Raw genomic sequence first — 19,918 nt, 5'->3', positions numbered from 1 at the left:
GAAGTAAACATTGCAGGAGAGGCAGGAGAACCCCTCCCAGACTAGGGCTGGTTCCCAAGGCCCCGAATCCTGACTGAATGCATGAGCGAGAGAATGAATGAATGAATGAATGAAGACACGGACGTGTAGGCCAGTGTTTCAGAGACGTGGCTTGGGCAGACTCTGCCCTAGAAACCGAGACCTACTGTGGTAGACACAGTACCATACCCTGCCAAGTTCTAGTCCCTGCACCCTGTGGGCAGCAAATTGACCAGCTGACCTTGAGAAGGGGGAGTAAGCTGAAGTATCCAGAAGGGCCTAGTGTAATCACAGAGGCCTCAGAGGTGGGAGCAGGAGGGAGAAGAGGTCCGCTTGGTGCCATGTGGAAAGCGCTCAGCCTGCCCTGGGGGCCCCGAGCCAAGGAGTGCAGGAGGACCCTAGTAGCTGGAAAAGGCAAGATCCACGCTGGTCTTCTGCTTGTTCCCTAGACCCTGGCAACCTGTCAGTCCTAGCCGATGACACTTCTTTCAGACCTTTGACCTCCAGAACTGTAAGACAGTAAGTCTATGTTGTTTCCGGCTACGAGGTGTGTAGAAACTCACCGGAGCAGTGATGGGAAACTAATGCAGAAATGCTTCTAGGTGTCCCGAATCTGGCTGACATGATGGAGGGCTGCGTGAGGTACCTCATACTTGTTCTACTAGACCGTGCAAAGTACTGTCTTTAATGAATATATGTGCAAGATACAGTCAGAGCCCAGAAAGGGGGGCCCGGCAGGTGTGGGGAGCCCCTGAGCAACTCCCCGGTGCATGTGTTCCTTTGTGGGCCTTCGAGGCGGCGAGGCCGGCCCTCTCCTTGGGGCCCATCACTTGCTGCTGAGAGGTAGGGAAAGGGCCCTTCTCCCCTTTGGGTACTATCCCCCACCCAGCTCCCGCCTTCCATGTGCACCTGGGGTTAAGAGCAAAGTCTCTGCAGTGAGCTGGGCTGAGGCTCCGGCCGTTTGCTCCATCATCTGAGCCGCGCATCTGCCTCTTTGCAGAGGGTATCCTCCCTCCCAGGGGATGCGCTGCCACCGTCACTGAGAAAACAGAAGCTACGGAAAGAGCTCTTCCACACACTTCTAGGGCTGCGACTGTCCCCACACGGGCATCTGCCCCCTCGGCCTTTCCCACATGCTACTGTGGAAGGCACCAGAATCCCTTTCCCTCTCCCCTCCAGCACACCTTACCTCTGTTAGATGTCACTGATTTTTAACTCTGTATGGAACCATTCCCATTGGCTTGTTCACACGCTCTTCTCTGGTGTGAAGAAAATCTTTCGATCCCACCTGTCTTCCAAGCTACTGTTCATATCTTCACTCTTACTGCAGCAAAGCTTCTCAGAACAGTTGGCCCCACCCAGGAAGGCACCAGCGCACAGCAACTGCTCTTGTGGAGGTCAGCAAGGACCCCCTTGTTGCTAAGTCCCGTGGCCACTGTTCAGCCTCCATTTGGTCTGACCTGTCAGCAGCCCTTTGATTCCAGTGGTCGTGCCCTCCCTTTGGGCTCCCACACATGACAGTGTCTTGGTTCTTCCCCTCCTCTCTCTCCAAGGATTCTTTCTAGACCCCTTTGCTTTCTCGTCTCTTCTCTGAGGTCCCCGCTGATGTTGGACTTCCTGGGGGCCCAGGGAGCTCTCCTTGGTCCTTTCTTAATATACTGGTTGCCTTCGTGTTCTTGGAAATATTGGCTATATATTGATAACTCCAATGTTTGCTTTTTTCCCAAACTTGAGACCTATATATACATAGCCTCAGTGAGCCTACTCTGACCTGTTTCGAAGTACAAAGTTTCCCCCACGTTTACTTGAATTCTGGTGGCCTTCTCAGATGCAACAAGCCCCGAACAGAATTCCTGAAATCCCCTCCCTCATATCCCACGTCTGCTCTAACTATAGCCCCTCTCTATTTTAGCTGACGACAGCTCCAATATTCTAGGTGCTTGGAACAACACACCTGCCAGGAAATAATCCACTTTGGGCTCTACTTTATGAAAATATATGGAATCTGACCACTTTGCACCCTGCCACTGCTCCCATCCTCATTGGAACCCCCTCCGTTCCACATCTGAGTCACTCCAGGAGCCTCTGGACAGGGTTCCCTGATGCCACTCTAACCTGCTCTGCTCCCAATATAGAAATCAGAATGATCCTTCTTCAAAGCTAAGAACTATCATGGCACTCCCTTGCTCAAAACCTTGCAGTGGCTCCCCATTACCATCAGAATTAAAGCCAAGAAGTCCCTACCCTGACCCCAGTCCAGGCCCCTTAACCTTATATTTTATGACTCTTCATTGTACCTTATGCTGATCTAGCAACGCAGACCTCTTTGCTGCTTCCAGAGTCCTGCCCTGGGGTCTTTGCTCTAGCTGTTCACTGGTCTAAAACCCTTCTTCTCCAGGGTTCTGCTGAGCCCCACTTCCCTCATTTCCTTCAAGTCTTTTTTTCAAACCTCCCCTCTCAAAGAGAGTATATGGATGACTTACTTAAAATGGTAAAGCCTCCCTGCCTCTGTGTATTGATTTATTCTACTATGTTGATTTATTTATTCAAAAAACCCCTCATGTCTGCTGTTTATGGTTTGCCTCTCTCCACCAGCCTGAAAACCCTAAAAAAGGAGAATCATTGTCCAATTGTATGCCCAGCATCTGAGGTACGCCCAGCATCTGAACCGTGTGCCGGCACATAGTAATCACTTTGTACTTGTTGAATGAATTTGCCAGGATGACTCTCTGGGTATTCTATACAAGTCTTCCCTTTTTATTTTTCTTATACTTTTTTAAGATTTTATTTATTTATTTATTTATTTATTTATTTATTTATTTATTTGTCAGAGAGAGCGAGAGAGTGCGCGCACAAGCAGGCAGAGTGGCAGGCAGAGGTGGAGAGAGAAGCAGGCTCCCTACTGAGCAAGGAGCCCAATGTGGGACTCTATCCCAGGACCCTGGGATCATGACCTGATCCGAAGGCAAAGACTTAACTAACTGACTGAGCCACCCAGGTGCCCCTATTTTTCTTATTTTTTAATTAGTTAACCTATTTGATTATTTGTTTGCCACGGGTATAAGTGACAGGAGACCGTGAGGCCTCACACATAGGGCTACTCTCAATATTTTTCTCCCCCAGATTGTCCTGGTCTCTGTATCAGCAGGTACACCTGATTCACATTCTCTGCCTCCAATCAGAACTCGATCGTCCCTTAGCTGAGTTTTACTACCTCAAAATTAGTGGGGCAACTGTGGTCATCACATGGCTTGAAATCTTACAACCAGGCATCTGAAGGCCTCCTGGACAAGATGGTCATCTTCTGTGCTTTGCTCACGGCTGAATAGTCTATGGGACTCCAGTGCAAGGCTAGGTCCCTGGTGGGGATCTTCTTGTCGTCACCTGTTTGCACACGCTGGGAACTCCTCATAGGCATGGATGCTGCCTTATCCCCTACACCTAGCATAGGCCCACATACAGTTGGTTCACAATATGTGCTTATTTATTTTTTTTAAATAAGTCTTGCTATAGTGTAAACATATTCTTGGCTGCCTCAGTGGACCTGACTAGTGACCTGGGGGGTGAAGGTTGGAAACTTACAGGACTTTTTGGCTTTCAGGGGGTCAAATCCATTAATCTCCTCTAGAGAGATTTCTTCCCTCCACGTGATGGGTTCCGGGCTGATCCCAACTCAGCCCACCTCAGTCCCACGGTATACCCAGAGACAGTCCTAAAAAAAAAATAAGCAAGAGAGTGGAGGTGAGGCTCTGGCCTCCTTATTTTACAAGGCAGCTCCCAGGCCAGGCCCACCGCAGAGAAAATCCCTTTTGGTTAATTCAGAGTCAAATGATTAGTAATCTAACCTATGAGTGAGGCCCCACACCTGCCGGTGGGGGTGGGGTGGATTGCGCAGGGTTTGTATGTCAGGCGGGGGACACTTGGGAGCTGTTTTAGAAAATTTAGTTGGCCACACCGAGGCTCAAAGGACTTCCAAAACTTGTCTCAGGCCCCATAGCTACAAGCAATGGAGCTAGAACTAAACCCTGCCCGTAAGAGCCTATGGAAGCTGGGCCTCTGGAGGAACCAGTGTGGGTAGAAGTGTGAAATTCAGGAGTGTAGACCTGGAATCCTTTCCTCTTCCAGCTGGTAACTGCAAAGGACCCTTCAGCCCCCCAGAGAGAGCACGGTAGACCCACGGAGACCTATTCTGGAGACTCAGAGAGGTGGTACATGTCTTCGGCCCCATGAAATGATAACTGTAGAGGTTTGGATTATATGATCCTAAATTGTCAGGGCTTACAGGGCTCCCAGAGAGTCACGTTAGCCCGTCGTTTCCAGGGTTGTGTTCCATGGGATCCTACTTCCAAAATGTCAATGACCATTCTCTGAAAAAAGAAATCCATTGCTGAAAAAGCTTGAACCTTGAGTTGAACCCAGTGAAAGATCCCACTTTGCTGCAGGACTGTGGGTGTTTTTTTGGGAATCTGTAAGAGGAGGAAAATATATTTGGCCCCAGAACCTTCCTTGTTGTGTGTAAGAGGGTATTAACACGGCATGGATCAAGGTTTGGGAAAGGAGGCACGAGTCTAGTCTAGCTAGTTAGAAGAAGCACTTGGACTGGGTGATCTCGAAGGCTCTCTCTGAGCCCCAGAAGGGAGGTCAGTGGTTTGGGATGGCAATGGGGTTCTCTTGTGGCATACTGTTTCCTACTGAGGTGAAGCAGGGGGCCAGGTCCCCAGGAGTGTGAATGGTACCCGTTTTTAAACATGGCCTGGAGGAGGGCTTGCAGCCCCAGGGAAGGGAGAAGCTTGTCACTGCTCTGTTAGTGAATGAAGGAAAGGGAGCTGGGCCTGTTGGAAGACACCTGCTCGGAGATTACCAGGAGATAAGCCTCTCTGTGGAGCGTTGGAGAAACAGAAGCCCCAGATGACCCAGCCAACGGAAATGGCTCAGGGACCACCTTTTCTTCTGTTTGTTTTATTTTTTTTGTCTTGTTTTCCTAATCACAGGCTTCTAGGTTTCAGGAGAGTAAACGGGTGAGGACTGGGAGGCATCTGAGGCTCTGGGACTCAGCCCATGGCATTACTGGGGACCCGAGGAGGGAGGGGCTTGCAGGGGGCAGGGAGCCCGGGACTCAGTTCATCTGGGGGAGCAGGGGAGCAATTTCGCACCCTAGTGGGGGTGGGTGGTGGTTGTCTGTTCCTTCCCAGAAGAGCCCTGGGAAAGGGAAAAGAGAATCAATCTGAATATTCAATCCCACAAACAATGCCATAAAAATCACATCCATTTGCAGACAGAGGCTCGGGACTAATGTGTCTGAACGATGAGGTGCGCTCACAACATGAACCCCTAATCGATCTTCTCGCCCGGCCAGGAAGCTGTCTTCCTTGGGGGGGGGGGATCAATTCCTACTTCTGGGGGGAGGTGGCCCGGACCTTCAGCAGTCTCCGTCTCCTTTCTTGCCCCCCACCTAGCTCACCGAACCCCCAGCTCCCAGTTCCCTTATCAGAGAGGAGACACTGCAGGATTTGAGGTAGGAACATACAGGCGGGGTACCGGCTATGGTATGAGGAGGGCAACTGGGGGCCACAGACCTGGGCAGAGGTCTCATTTCTCCTGCCTCCTGGCTCTGACTTTGGACGAGTTGCTCACCCCTCTTAAGGCTTCCTGCTCTGCAGACTGTAGGATCTGGCCTGCCTACCTCAGTGGGTTGCTTCAGAGCCCAAGACTCGGAAGTTTCCTGGCAAGCTGAGCTTGGACAGGAAGGGACATTCGTGGCCACCCCACACAGACACTCATTTTGTAGATATGGGAATATAGGCTCAGAGAGTTCAAAGAACCTGGCTCAAGGTCACCTTGGGAGAAAGTGGTCAAGTCATTGTTGTGAATTCCAAGCGGAGGCCCAAAGCAGAGTGGGATCAGAGGCATTTCCAGCGGGACCTGGGCTGTAGCCCCTGCTCCCTGGGGGCTGGGTTAGCAACTCAGTCTTGCCTCCCACTGCTGCTTTGGCTCCGGGGCCCAGGCCAGGCTGAGGCCGCCTTTCTGTTCAAATAATGCTGGTGGCTGTCTGCGAGTCAGAGGCCCAAGGGGAAAGCGAGCCCTTTCTCCGGACCTCCTGAAATGTCACCCTTGGACCTGACTGTGAAGCCTCTGCTCCCAGGGGAGCTTGGTGGCTCCTATAGTTAAATTTGATTTCTGTCCCCCCTCTGAGATCCACCCCCCATCTTCCCCAATCTGGGCGGCTGTCCTTTTCTGGTGTTCCAGTGTCTTGGGGGGAGCAAGACCTGAGCCTTCTTTGTGGGGCTCAGGTGCTCACCAGGAAAGCACTCCTCCTTCCCTGTGCCTGCCTTCTAGACTCTGCTAGAGTCTGTGTGTCCCAGCAGGAGAGGCAGGGGCCGTGGGGCTCTGCTGTGGGCCAAGGAGTGTTTGAAGCCTCTTTCTACCGAGTGAGAAATCACACTGATGCTCCATTTCTTGCCCTCTCTGTATAAAAGGAAAAAAAAAATGCTCAGCTACCCAAAAAGATAAGGGATGGGAGATTCCTGGTGTCTCCAAGGGCCTTAGAATTGAGGGGACCTCGTGTGGAGTTGTGAGCAGGCTTTGGCCTGGCACAGAGTTCCCGTCCGCAGCATCCAGCCTCGTGGACAGTCCCACCTCACAGACCTTCCATTCCACGTAGTAACGGATCTGGTTGGTAGAAGGGCTTGCACCATTGAAAGAAGCCTTCTGGTAACTTCCACACTTGCATTCTGGTCTGTCTTGTGAATTCACAGCATAATCATAGCCACCATTCACTGAGAGTTTACCTTGTGCCTCTCTCTGTTGGAAGATCTCTGCCTGTGTTAACTCGTGCCCACAAGCTGAGCACCATCATGTCTGTTGTAGATGAAGAGACTGGTACGAAGATGTCAAGAAACCTGCCCTGGGCCCGGCATCTGGCAAATGGCCGAGATGGGATTTAAACTCAGGCCGGTTTGGCTCCGGAGCCCACCTTTTTAACCCCCTACACCGCTGGGTAGTCTTGATTTCTTTCTCCTCCAAGAAACAGCCTGTCTCATGTTTGAAACCAGCTGTCATCTGTTTTGGTGAGACACTCCCAAGGTCATTACTGGTCCTAGACTCCTCGGCATCCTAGTCACCCTATTCTGCTCCTTTTAAAGTGAGCTAGTAAGAGTAGAGCCCAGGGGGTCCAGATGGGCTCCAGCAGACTAGACTTACAGAGAGGCCAGTATCCCTCCTGTCAGATTGTGCACCTTTATGATTTCTTTCTTTTCTTAGCAGCTGCCCATCATATTGAACTTGTGGTCAGCTCAGACCCCAAGATCTTTTTCTTGTAGGTCTCTGCCAAGCCAAGAGCTCTTTTATCTCATACTTGTCCAATTGATTCTTTGAACCTAAATGCAGTTCTTGATGCTTAACACTCCTAGATTTCATCGGTGTGGTTTTGGCTTGTGTTCTAGTCTTCTCAGATAGATTCTCTGTCATGCTATTAACTTCTTCACATTTTGTCATACACAAATTAGGTAATCATCCTTTCTCAGATGTCATCCATACCTTTGATGATGTCTTTGATGAGAAATGTTGAATGAGACAGAAGATGGGTCTGGGTGTCTTTTCTAGAACGAGAGCTCCTGTTCAGGAACCCATTGTCTTGGAAGGAAGACACCATAGTATTTGATTTTGTAATGCCATATTAATCCAACTTTGAATGCCTGCTAGACTTCTGGTGAAGCAGAGCCACTGACAAAATGCAGATGTTCAAGTCAGAATCTGCTTTCCCAAAGCCCCCGTGGAGCTGGGGACATGGGCCGGTGGACAAGTCACAGTAACTCATAGGTGGTCTGTCTGGGTGCATGGGGGTGAGACACCAGAAAGGGGCCACCTCACTGAACTTGGTCATACTTGAGTTAGGACTCAAAGAATAGATGGACGTGGGATGCCTGGGAGGCTCAGTCAGTGAAGCATCTACTTTAGGCTCAGGTCATGATCCCAGAGCCCTGGGATTGAGTCCCACATTGGGTTCTCTGCTAGGCAGAGAATCTGCTCCTCCCTCTGCCTGCCACTCCCCCTGCTTGTGCGCGGTCTCTCTCTCTCTGACAAATAAATAAACGAAATCTTTTTAAAAAAGAGAAGAAAGGATGAAGGTGTCAGGGTTGACGTGCTGGGAGGGGCTGGAGGGTGGGCCCCCGGGGGGGTGTTTTCGCCTCCATCATCTGGCTGCTTCCATGCCATCATCATCGTAACTCACTCGCCCCTCCGCTCTGTGACTCCTTCTCTGACTGTTTCCTCTCAGTTTAGCATGATAGCCCCAAATTCATCGGTAGCCAGGGGAGTGTGTGTGCGCAGGTGTGCAGAGGGCTGGCGATCCGAGTGCAGGGAAGAGAAGACCGCAAGGAGGGCTGGCCGTTCCTCTTGGGACTGGAGACCAGGGGAAGTCAGATGCAGAGCATGTTGGACACAGGGCAGGGCAGTCTGGTCCCGCTCTTCGGAGGAGTTTGCTGGGTGAGGTTGCTATACCCTAGAAGAAGGGAGATGACAGGGAAGCTGAGCTGGGCCCAGGGTTCAGGGGAGCCATGGGGAGGCTGGATGTTTTCCTGCTCAGCTCAACTGAGATTTTATCCACGGCTTCATTATTTGATTTGAATGTTGTGAAGTCCCAGGTCCTCAGACACACTCTCATCTTTGAATATACAGCAAGTTACTCCAGAAACAATGAAGACGATTTCTGAATGGCTCAGGCTCACGCTGCTTGGATGGCTTTTTGGCACGTGTGCCTGGGTTTCACGTGGGGCAGTCATTACTCCAGGCCCCCGCCGACCGCGTCTGGGCCAGGAAGGAAACGGGATGGCAACACTTTGCACCAGTTTTGCTTCCTGGCTGCATGACCTCAGCTGGGTGGTAGAGCTCTGTAATTCATGCCAAAGGTTGCTCCTTGCAATTTCTCTTTTCCTTCCCCTTCCCCGGCCTCCCTCCCCCAGTGGGAGAGGAAAAGCAGCTATGCTTATAGAAAGATTGATTAGTTAAGCAAGTCAATTATATCTCTTGCCGAGAGCAACTGTATATTAAGTAATGCAGCAAAAATGATTGTCTGCACAGATCCATTTTGTCGAACAGCTGTTCCAGAGGCCCGGAAAGAGAAGACGAAGGTTAAAATCCCGTAATAGTCTTCACTCCCCATCTCACCCCACCCCATCATGCCTGGCCCTCCAGGGGCTCCATTTATTATGAAATGGAATAAGGTTGGGTAATGAGCAGACCGGCGGCCTGCTCCATTTTGTGGGAAAACTCTCCCGCCATGCAGAGGGCCCTTGGGCCTCCATCAGTGCTGGCCCTGCTGCCCTCCCACCACGCGGGAGTTGGCGAAGCCGCTCGCAAGCTCGCCTCCCTCTGCCCTGCCCAGCCCGGCGGCTCTGACACCGAGGAAGGAGCTCCAGAGGTAGACTCTGGAGATCTGGGTTCAAGACCAATTATTAAATGTCTGATCTTGGCTAACTCTTTTAACCTTTTGGAGCTTCAATTTTCTCGTTAGGAAAATGCAATAACATTTAAATGAGATAATGGGTATGGATGAAATGTGGGGTCTGTAATTGTATAATGAAATCATTCATTAAGGCCAGGAGTTGTGCTAGACAAGGAGATGGAGAGGGGACCGTCTGTGAACCACTTGCAGTGGCTGGGCAGGGCCACCAGGGGGCTCGGCCAGACGCGTAGGATCAGCCTCTTTCTCCTCAACCGCCAAACGAATGGATAGGGGTGTTTCTACCCGGTTATGCCCCTTCCTCTCCCCTGGGTTGCATATACTGTTTTTTAGACATTCAGCCTGGAAGACAGTCCTTAGTGTTTATTTAATCTAGTATGCCTTGCACACGAAGTGTGATTTGCCTGAACCCCCCTGACTATCCCCCCACTGAAGGCCAGGGCATTGGCAGGAAACAGCCAGCCCCTTTGTCCCCCACTAGACCCTCAGACGACGACAAGACTGATGATGGGTGAGCGGCAGAAAGGCATGTGGGGACACTTGCTTTGTCCATTTCTGGAGTTGTTCACAAGAGGGTTGAGTCTTAGGCCGAAGGCCATCTCCTTCCTCCCTATTTTTGAGAGAGACTCAGCCAAATAGTAGGTTCTTTTTTTTTTTTTTTCCAGATTTTATTTATTTGAGAGAGAGAGCATGAACAGGGGTAGGGGGCAGAAGGAGAGGGAGAGGCAGACTTCCCGCTGAGCAGGGAGCCCAATGTAGAGCTTGATCCCAGGACCTTGAGATCATGACCTGAGCTGAAGGCAGACACTTCACCAACTGAGCCACCCAGGCGCCCCCACACCTTTCATTCTTGTCAGAGGACATCTTTTACCTATTTCCTCTCTTTCAAGAGGGTGAGCGGACTGGCGTATCTCCTGACAGTTCTATCATTGTCTCTTCGTTCCTTGTGCAGGTTTTTGTCCTAAGTTAGGAAAGGAAATGCTTCAGCCTTATGGTTTACATGCCCCTCACTGTGAATGAGTCTCCTGTTTGGCGGGCACGTGTGTGGGAAGAGCCCATGGGGTCCCATAGGCTAACCCTGTGTGGAGAAACTGAGGCCCCGAGTGGGGAGAACCTGCACAGCTGGGAGAACCCATCTCCTGAGTCCTGGTCCCGCTTCTTCCATGGGCATCCCTGCCTCCGTCAGAGAGTGGGTTTTGAAAAGGAAGGAGACAGAGCAAGCTGGGTGCAGACCCAGCTGGGCAGAGGGGGCACGTGCCTTCCCTGCTTCAGGGCACCGCCATGTTTTAAGTGGAGTCCCGCTGGCTGCTGGTTTCTATGGCCAGCAGCCCTGCCTGCAGCTGGATGGGCCCCCAATGTCCAGGGCCAGGGCTCCAATCCAGGTCAGACCCAGGTGGCTGGGGCTCTTCTCAGCCTTTAGGGCTCAGGGACTCCAGCTTTGCTGATTTCTGAGCCATTTTGCAGTTTCATTTTCCAACCCTCGGGCCACATGTGGGCAGTTAGCATAGAAATGGCTGTTCCCCCAGTCCGCTTGCCTCTCCCATGTCCATAAAGAGGAATCTGTAAGTGCAGGCACAGGGGGTGGGAGTGGTGGTGGGGGGCGGTGAGGCTGACCGTGACCCACATGGGCATCCAGCCTTGAAAACTGGGCCCTCAGCTGGCAGGGGCTCTGCCAAGCAACAGGCAAGGTGGGCACCACAGCTCTTTCAGGGACCCCGATGGCCTGGGCTGGGCACTGATTCTCACAGAGTGCTGCAACCAGAAGGGGCTTAGCGATTAGCAAGTCTGGCCTCTGTCTGAAGCTTGAATCTCATTGCCAGCTCTCCTGGCAAGCCCATCTCCAGTTTTCAACAGAAACGGTTTGGTGCAGTCCAGTCTAGAGAGGAAGGAAAGCGTGATCCTGGCCTCTCTTTGTCTTTGTATCTTGCCCTGGAGTAGACTCAGGACTAGACGCTCGTTCAGGTTAGGACCTCATTGGGTCTGGCTATCAGGTTCAACCTCTGGGCCTGCCTTTCCGTTCTCTTCATCCTAGACCAGGAGAAAAATACCTAATTAACCCAAATAGAGAGATTCTTTTCCTACTACCCAGGATCTTGTCCCTCCGGTCATCTCCTGAGTGCCTGCAAAGAAAACAGTCACATATCTTCTGAATCCACTTTTCCTGATGAGGGTGGGGATGCAGGTCACTAGAGAGGGAGGGATGAGAGATGAAGAAGACAACCTTTCCTACCAAGAAGCAAGTGTCCGCTGTGGTCTAGAGATCATGTGACCAGAATGTCCATGAAAAGGTGGATTCAGGAGCCCTTTCTCTAACAGATGACAGAATGAAACAAGGAGGGGAAGAGACCTTTCCAGGGTCACACAGTGAATGTGTGGTTCTGCAGGAATGGCATCTGTCAGGGATATCTATGTTTGAGTGTGGGCACTGCCCCCAAATCACCTTGGAAGTAGGGGAAAAAAGGGAACATGGCCATCCTTTTGCTGTCATTCGGTGAGATTCTCAGTTCCAGGAGTATAGCCTCCTGGGACTCACAGGAAGCCATCACCTACTATGGGACCCTAGGATGTTGGAAACATCCCCTCTTGCTTTCTAAAGCAGAAATACTTCCCATACCCATGTCCTGGTAGCCAAGAGTCCATCATTTGAATGTTATGCCTTTCATTTAATGTGTTTGTTCTTACAAAGCAACATAGAGGTGTGAATTAGTTTATCAGAGCCTTTTCTGAGTGCCTTTAGCCAGGGAATGAGTAGAGGGCACTCGGAATGGAATGGATTAAGAGGGAGACCTGGAACAGCAGAAGAATAGGGGAGGGGAGACAGCAAGTATAAAGGAAGCATCCTCACCATTACAATGTTCCCTAGGCCACTGGTCCAGAGCTGGATGTGGCAGTGGTGGGGCGGGGGGCTGAAGGTAGGAGGGAGCTGGGTGCATGGGATGAGGCTATGGTCCAGGAGCCTTTCCCCTTACAGCCTGACCTGAAACACCGTAGCTGGAATTATTAGGGCAAATGTATTGGCCCCAGTGATTGATTAACCTTTCTATCTGTGTCCTTCCTGGAGATGCCACTTTATCTACAAGACCCCCTCCCACTTTCACCATGTGATTGACTCCCTGGACAGTCCCTGCCCCCTGTATGCTGCTTCTGCAGATTTTGCCAGAGTAGGGGTGATGCCACAGCCAGACCCCGGGAGGAGTGAAGTTGCTGTTCTTTCTCATACTTCTCTTGCCTCTCATGCAGTTGTGTAACTATGAGGACCTGTGTGGGTTCAGTCTGTATTTCAAGGTGTGCATGTGTCCTCTGTATCTGAGGGAACGTCCCCAAATGGGTTGGGTGATAGAATGTCCTGCTACCCCCTCAAATCTGAGCAAAGGACAGCTTCCCTGGGTGTCCTCATGTGACTTTGTCATGAGCCTCAGCATCCCAGGTGGTCATGCAGGGCATTTTCTCATCCTCTAACCCAGGTCTCCTGTGCTTCACTCATGGCCCTCCCGTCACGTTGCCTTGAGAAAGAGAAGGAGTCCAGGAGTCCTGTAGCAGGAGGGAGAGGAACGCCTTTGAAAATACCGATCCTGGGGCGCCTGGGTGGCTCAGTGGGTTAAGCCGCTGCCTTCAGCTCGGGTCGTGATCTCAGGGTCCTGGGATCGAGTCCCGCATCGGGCTCTCTGCTCAGCGGGGAGCCTGCTTCCCTCTCTCTCTCTCTGCCTGCCTCTCTGTCTACTTGTGATCTCTGTCTGTCAAATAAATAAATAAAATCTTTAAAAAAAAAAAAAAGAAAATACCGATCCTTCTCAGCTCTAGGGCTGTTGACCAGGAATTTTTTATTTGCCCTTGATTATCTCATTGTATTTGGATAAAGGTAATATAGCAGAGTAGAAGAGGGAGCTTGTACAACAACTGGTACCCAAGGAGTGGTGAAAGTTTTCTGAGCCCATGCCATGTCCTGGTGAATTAACTTCCTGTATGCACATGTCTATCTCCTCCAGCAAGGGCTAGTAGCAGAGCTTCTGTGAGGTGGTGGTGGAGGCCTGGAGGGAGAGCTCCCAGGTGTGCTCATGATAGAGATGAGCTGCCAGGGGCCCATGGGAATGCTTGGGGATGAGGTCACAGAATCTGATTTAACCTTTTCTCTATGATCAACCTGGGAGTAAGAGAAACAGAGAAGAGGAGGGGATTGCTGCAAACAGTGCTCCCCTCCCCCAACAGTATACTATCAGAGACAGCTGACACTGGAGCAAGTTCAGTGGAGAGTGACCGGATGGGGTGGAAGGTAAGAGCTATGTCTCGTAAAGAATGGTTGAGGGACATGACAATGTCTAGTCTATAGACCAAAAGACCTACAAGGGCATTATAACCATCTCCCAAGGGCTGTTGTGAGCAAGAGGACACACTTGTTCTCCACATCCCTAAGAGTAGAAATAGGATGTGTGTAGAAGCCCCCCAAGATGGCCTTGGACCAATGCAAGGAAGAGTTTTCTCCAGCTGGAGCTGACCAAGGGGATGTCGGCTCCCTAGAAAGGTGGCAGGTTCCTGGTCATGGAGGAAGGCCATCAAACAGAGATCGGAAAGCTTCTTAACGTGGGTGGAGGAGAGAGCTATATTTGGATTTCCTGGAGACCACTCCAACTTGAGTTGGAGAGTTCGAAAGACGATTTTGAAGGACTCCTCCCAATCCCAAGCTTCTCAATTGCAGGAAGACTAAGGTCACAGATTGTTTAGCTTCCAGACTGGGCTGGGACACAGGCCACCTGCTCCAGCCCTGCTCCGTAGTATAGGGTGGGTAGCAGATTCCCAAAGGCTCCTGTATAGACACAGGGTGAGTCTCAGGGGAATGCATGTTTCTTGTGTGTGAGACAGAGCATTGGGGGTAGAATCATAATGGTTGAGAGATGTAACTGAGTGCGGTTCCCACGGGAGATTGGAGAATTCCATCACAACTGCCTCCCCAACACATTCTACTGAATTACTCCAGTACATTCACTTGCTGGGGTCTATGAAGCAAGTACATGTTCCTGTGAAGTTTAGAGACTGTTTATAATGAAAAGATTAGCGAAGCCAGAGAGGCTTGATTTCTTATATGGACTCTGCCAAATCCTGGAAGGATGGCTTTGGACAAATTACTCATACTCTGAGTGGCTTTCATCTGGCAAATGGGACTAATAATTTCTGTCTCACAGAACTCTGCTGGAGGCTATATTAGGTAATACACAGAAGGCAGAGTGTTTAGACCTGATAGGATTCAATAAATAGTAGTTCTACCTTCCCTAGGATCTGGGCTTTCTCATCGGTCTGTGTGGCTCTCCCCTCCTAGGTGTCCTTTACAGTGATATCCCTGATGCCTAGCATGGTGTGTTCTACATACTAAATCCTTGGCGATGGTTGGAGTGGCAGGTACCCACCTGATGTGAGATGCAGAGCCCTGGGAGCTTTTGCTGACCTATGGCCTATAGGAGATGGGCAGCAGGCCTGGAGAAGCTCAAGGTCATGGCCTTCCTTCTGCAGATATGGTGCAAAAGACCACCCCATGGTGATCAGTGTCGGGGGGGTCCAGATGCTGGGAGAGAGAAAGAAGTGGAAGCAGAGGGAGGCTCTCACTGAGGTGCCAAGTGGGCTGGGACAAAAACAAAACCCAATGGCCATGCACATCAGCCACCACCATTAATTACTAGGCAGTGCTGAAGTCCCCGTGGCACTTGTGGGCACACACTTGCAGACTGATGACATGGTTCCCTGCTCTAGACCCTCACTTCTGCTGACACCGCAGGTGGTAGGGTACTTAGCGGCAGCTCTCCAGAAATTAACTGGCTCGTCATGGCACTATGTCCCCTGCTCTGCATTGGCAACTTTGGAAGGGGACGCATGCTCCAAAACATGGCAGGGGGAGATGAGAGAAATAGAGGTGACCCAGAAAGTCACAGAGAGGATCTTTGGTAACTGTCTCTAGAGCCATTATTTCACTCCTATAATGGTGAAGATCTTGAGTGATCACCTTCAGGTGATCAGGACACATGCCCACATCTGCTCTCTTTGCCCTCAAGAAATTTTCCCATCCTTTCCTTGAGTGCTGTGTCAGAAGACAGAATAATGGTGAATAGTTTGGACAAGGCTGAACTCCTGAGGCTAATGTGTTGCTCTGGAGATTTCGTAAGTGAGCAGGACACAACAACGAGTGCAGTTTGGACCTGCAGAGCTGGGTAGAATTCCTTCTCAGATAGGACAGGCCCTCGGAGTGCTATTCACGGCCCTCCCTTCACCAGTACTCTTGGTATGCTTTATCTTTTAGTATCTGCTATGTCCTGGCAGTTGAACAAATATTTTTTGATTACAAAAATGAGGTAATGCATTTTTTTTTTGCATCTGCAGTGGGAAAGGCCCTTGCTAGGCACCGTGTTTTGCCTCATTTAGTCCTAACAATAGCTGAGAAGCAGATATCATTATCCCATTCTACAGATGAGGGAGTCAAGGCTTGAGACACCTCAAGGTCAAACGGTGTGGCTCCAAAACCCATGCTTCTTTATCACATCATCCTGCCCCCTCACTCTGAAGCTGCAATTAGTTTGTGTCCTGTTATATATCTATTTTTTCCCAGATGTAATTTTTCACTTTTTCATTTAGCTTTTCTCATTTTGAGGGCTTGGCTCTGTAAATTCTGCATATGAGAATGTGATTTTTTTTCAAGTACTTTGGTAGCCACTGTCAGCAGGTCGTGTGGTTGCAATCAGTAGGCTTTCAATGACCTTTGAGAAATATTAGCATACCTTTACACTTTAATTGTATTTTAAATATATAAATTATTTAACTTCATTGGAATAGCCAAGTATCATCATTCAAGAAGAATAAGGAGAGACTAGGAAGGGTTTGGTAACAGTTTTACCAATTCCAGAATTATTGTAAGTTATTGCTTTTCATAGCTCCAATCTTATCTAGAGCTTGAATAGAACAATGGTTTCTCCAGGGCTTGAGGATGGATGGTGCTCTGGGGGCATTAGGGGAGCTTATGACTGAGAGCCCAGCCCCTTGGCTGTAATAGTCTTTAGTGGTCACAAGGGGTACTATTTTCTTGCTTCCAGAGCTGTGCTTATCCAATGGTAGAGGCACTAGCCACATGTGGCCATTAAGGTCTTGAAATATGGCTAGGCTGAATTGGATGTGCCCTAAGTATAAAATATACACTGGATTGCAAAGATGCAGTAAAAAACATGTAAAAAAATCTTATTAATATTTTTGATGTTATGTGTAAAGATGATATCTTGGAAATATTGGATTTAATAAAACTATCAATTTCACATGTTTCATTTTTTTTCTTTTTAAAGTTGGCTGCAAGAAAATTCAACTATATGTAAGGTTCACATTTATGGTTTGCTCTGTATTTCTGTCGGGCAACATTGTTCTAGAGAATGCCTTAGTTTGTGGTCTTTGATCAATCTTCAAGTTCTTCTTTAATCTTCTAGGTTGCTCTCATATTAAAATCAAAAGTGAAACATAAATTTTTACATAAGAGCCTAATTCTTCTGTTTTTTATGAAGAAACATGGCAGTCTTTCCCCCATTTAGAAGTCTCCCAGCTGCTTTACTGACTCCTCCTGCCTAGTACCCCTCTCCAAAAGAAAATAAGGTCTTTGACCTATACTTGCCATTTGTTGAAAATTCAGCTGGTGGTAATTTTATCTATTAACTAAAAGAAGTTACAGGAAAGACTGTAGCATCCTAGAGTGTGAAGGCCAGATTGGTCAAGAAGATAGATTGAAGCATGGTCATGTCCACCTCAAGGCTGATGGGGCTTAGATGAAGAGCAGATGAAAGTCAGGACAAGAGCCAACCAGACAATGTCTATTGCGGGATCTGAGGACCCCCCCATACATAATGCTCAGGGGCTTCTAACTCTGGCTGGAGTTTGCAGTGCTGCTGCCTTTTCATTGAACACAATTTAAGACTCTTCTTTCCTTTTTCCCACCTCCTTACTAATTCCTGTCCCCAGTACCTTATTTCTAGGCTGAAAGGACAAGAAACTTCTAAGGTAGGTCTTGATTCCCCATGAAAAGAGTCACCTCCTTTTCTCTTTTCAGAGAAGCCTTAGAGTAAGGGTCAGTATTGGCACTCCATCTTCTGAGTCACCATGTGCTCCATCAGGCCTGGATCCTCTCTAGGCTGGTGAGAGGTCAGGGTCCCGTGAGTGGTCTCCTTTCTTTGGAGCCGTGGTTCTATGAGCTGAATTCTTGATCAGGGTGGGAATCCTGGTGGACCTTCAATATGCCATGAATATAGTCCCCATGCTAGACTCTTTGTGGAGTCCAACTGTCCTTCATCCAAGTGTTGAGAAAATCTTCTCTAATGATTCCCCCTCACTCTGGCTATACACAGGTTATGCGTAGATTGTGCTGCAGGTAATATCTGTCATGCATAAGTTCTGTGTTTATGAAATAATATTTATTTGTTTTTCAACTTTTTATTATTCAAACATGGGTGGAAGGAAGAGTATAATGAACCCCTGTGAACCATAATTCAGCCTCAACAATTATCAACATATAGCCATTAAAAAAAAAATCTATGTGCTCCACTTCTCCCTGCCCCCTGCTAGACATCATACTATTTCATATGTAAATGCTTCAATTATGTATTTGTAAGAAATTAGGACTCTTTTCTTCTTTAAACATAACCACAATACCATTTTACCATCTGAAAATTAGAACTTTATTTAAGGCTTTTATTATTTTTAGTTTTTATGAAAGTAATACATTCTCACTGAAAATATTCAGACAATACAAAAAGGTATAAAGAAGAAAATAAAAATTACTTATAAGCCAATACCCAGACATAATTACTGGTAGCTTTTTGGCATATAGAATTATACATGTTTAGTGCGTATTTTTATATAGGTTTATATATATAAAATCATGCTTCAAATGATGTTTGCAATCTTGTTTTATTTTATTTTTTGCTTGGCAAACATTTAAAAAAATCAAAGCCAAAAATGCATGCAAAGAAATGCACAAATTATAAGTGTGTAATAGCTCAATAAATTTTCACCGTCATGTAATCCACTACCTTCCAGATCAAGAAACCTGCATCCCAACACCTCTCTCGTAGCTCTTTTTGTCATTGACCCTACCTGACATAACCACCATTCTGACTTCTGTCACTATAGAGGAGCGTTCGTTACCTGCTTTTGAGTTTTATACAAATAGAATCATATGGCTTTTTTGATTTTTGTGTATGACCTCTTTTGTTTGACATTATATTTTCAAGATACATTCATGCTGTTGTATATGGCAATAGTTTGTCTATTTTTTTTTGCTCTGTAGTATTCCACTGTATGAAATATCACAATTTATTTATACATTTTACTATTGATGTACACTCTCTCCCTCCCTAACCCCAAAGTATTGCTATTAGGAATATCTGTTGGTATACGTATGTATGCACTTCTATTAGGTATATCAAGAATAGACTTGTGGTTGTACAAATTACACTTGTACTGTCAGTCTGTGAGTGTTCCATTTGCTCCACATCCTTGACAATACTTGGTTATTATCAATATAGTGGTAACTTATTGTGGTTTTAACTTACATTTCCATAATGACTAATGAAATGGAGTGACTTTTCATCTGCTTATTGGACACAGAGATATCTTCTTTTGTGAAATAGTTGTTCATCTTTTCCCCATTTTTCTATTGGATTTTCTGTGGTTTTTCTTATTGATTATAGGAGTCTTTTATATATTCTAGATATTAATTTTTTTGGTCAAACATATATTGCTAATATCTTATACCATGTGAGTTGCCTTTTCAATCTTTTAAGGTATTATTTGATAAATAGAAGTTAAAAAAAATTTTTTTAGGGGCGCCTGTGGGTGGCTCAGTGGGTTAAAGCCTCTGCCTTCGGCTCAGGTCATGATCCCAGTGTGCTGGGATCGAGCCCCGCATTGGACTTTCTGCTGCACAGGGAGCCTGCTTCCTCCTCTTTCTCTCTGCCTGCCTCTCTGCTTACTTGTGATCTCTGTCAAATAAATAAATAAAATCTTTAAAAAAATTTTTTTTAAGATTTTATTTATTTACTTGAGAGAGAGAGAGAGCACAAGCAGGGGCAAGGGGCAGAGGGAGAGGGACAAGCAGACTCCTTACTGACTGGGGACCCTGACATGGGGCTCAATCTGATCTGAGGACCTTGAGATCATGACCGGAGTCAAAGGTAGATGCTTAACCTACTGAGCCACCCAGGTGCCTCAGAAGTTCTACATTTTAATGTAGTCTCATTATCAATATTTTCCTTTATGATTAGTACATTTTGTACCCTACTTAAGAAATATTTCAAAGCCATTGATATATTCCTCTAAGTTCTAGAAGCTTTATTGTTTTATCTGTCACTTTTTTGTTTGCAATACATCTAGAACTGACTTTTGTATATGGTATGAGATAGGGATCAAACTTTATTTCCCCATATA

The sequence above is a fragment of the Lontra canadensis genome, unplaced genomic scaffold, assembly GCF_010015895.1.
Source record: "Lontra canadensis isolate GAN:19392208 unplaced genomic scaffold, GSC_riverotter_1.0 scaffold36, whole genome shotgun sequence".
NCBI lineage: Eukaryota > Metazoa > Chordata > Mammalia > Carnivora > Mustelidae > Lontra > Lontra canadensis.
This window is presented reverse-complemented; position numbering follows the sequence as displayed.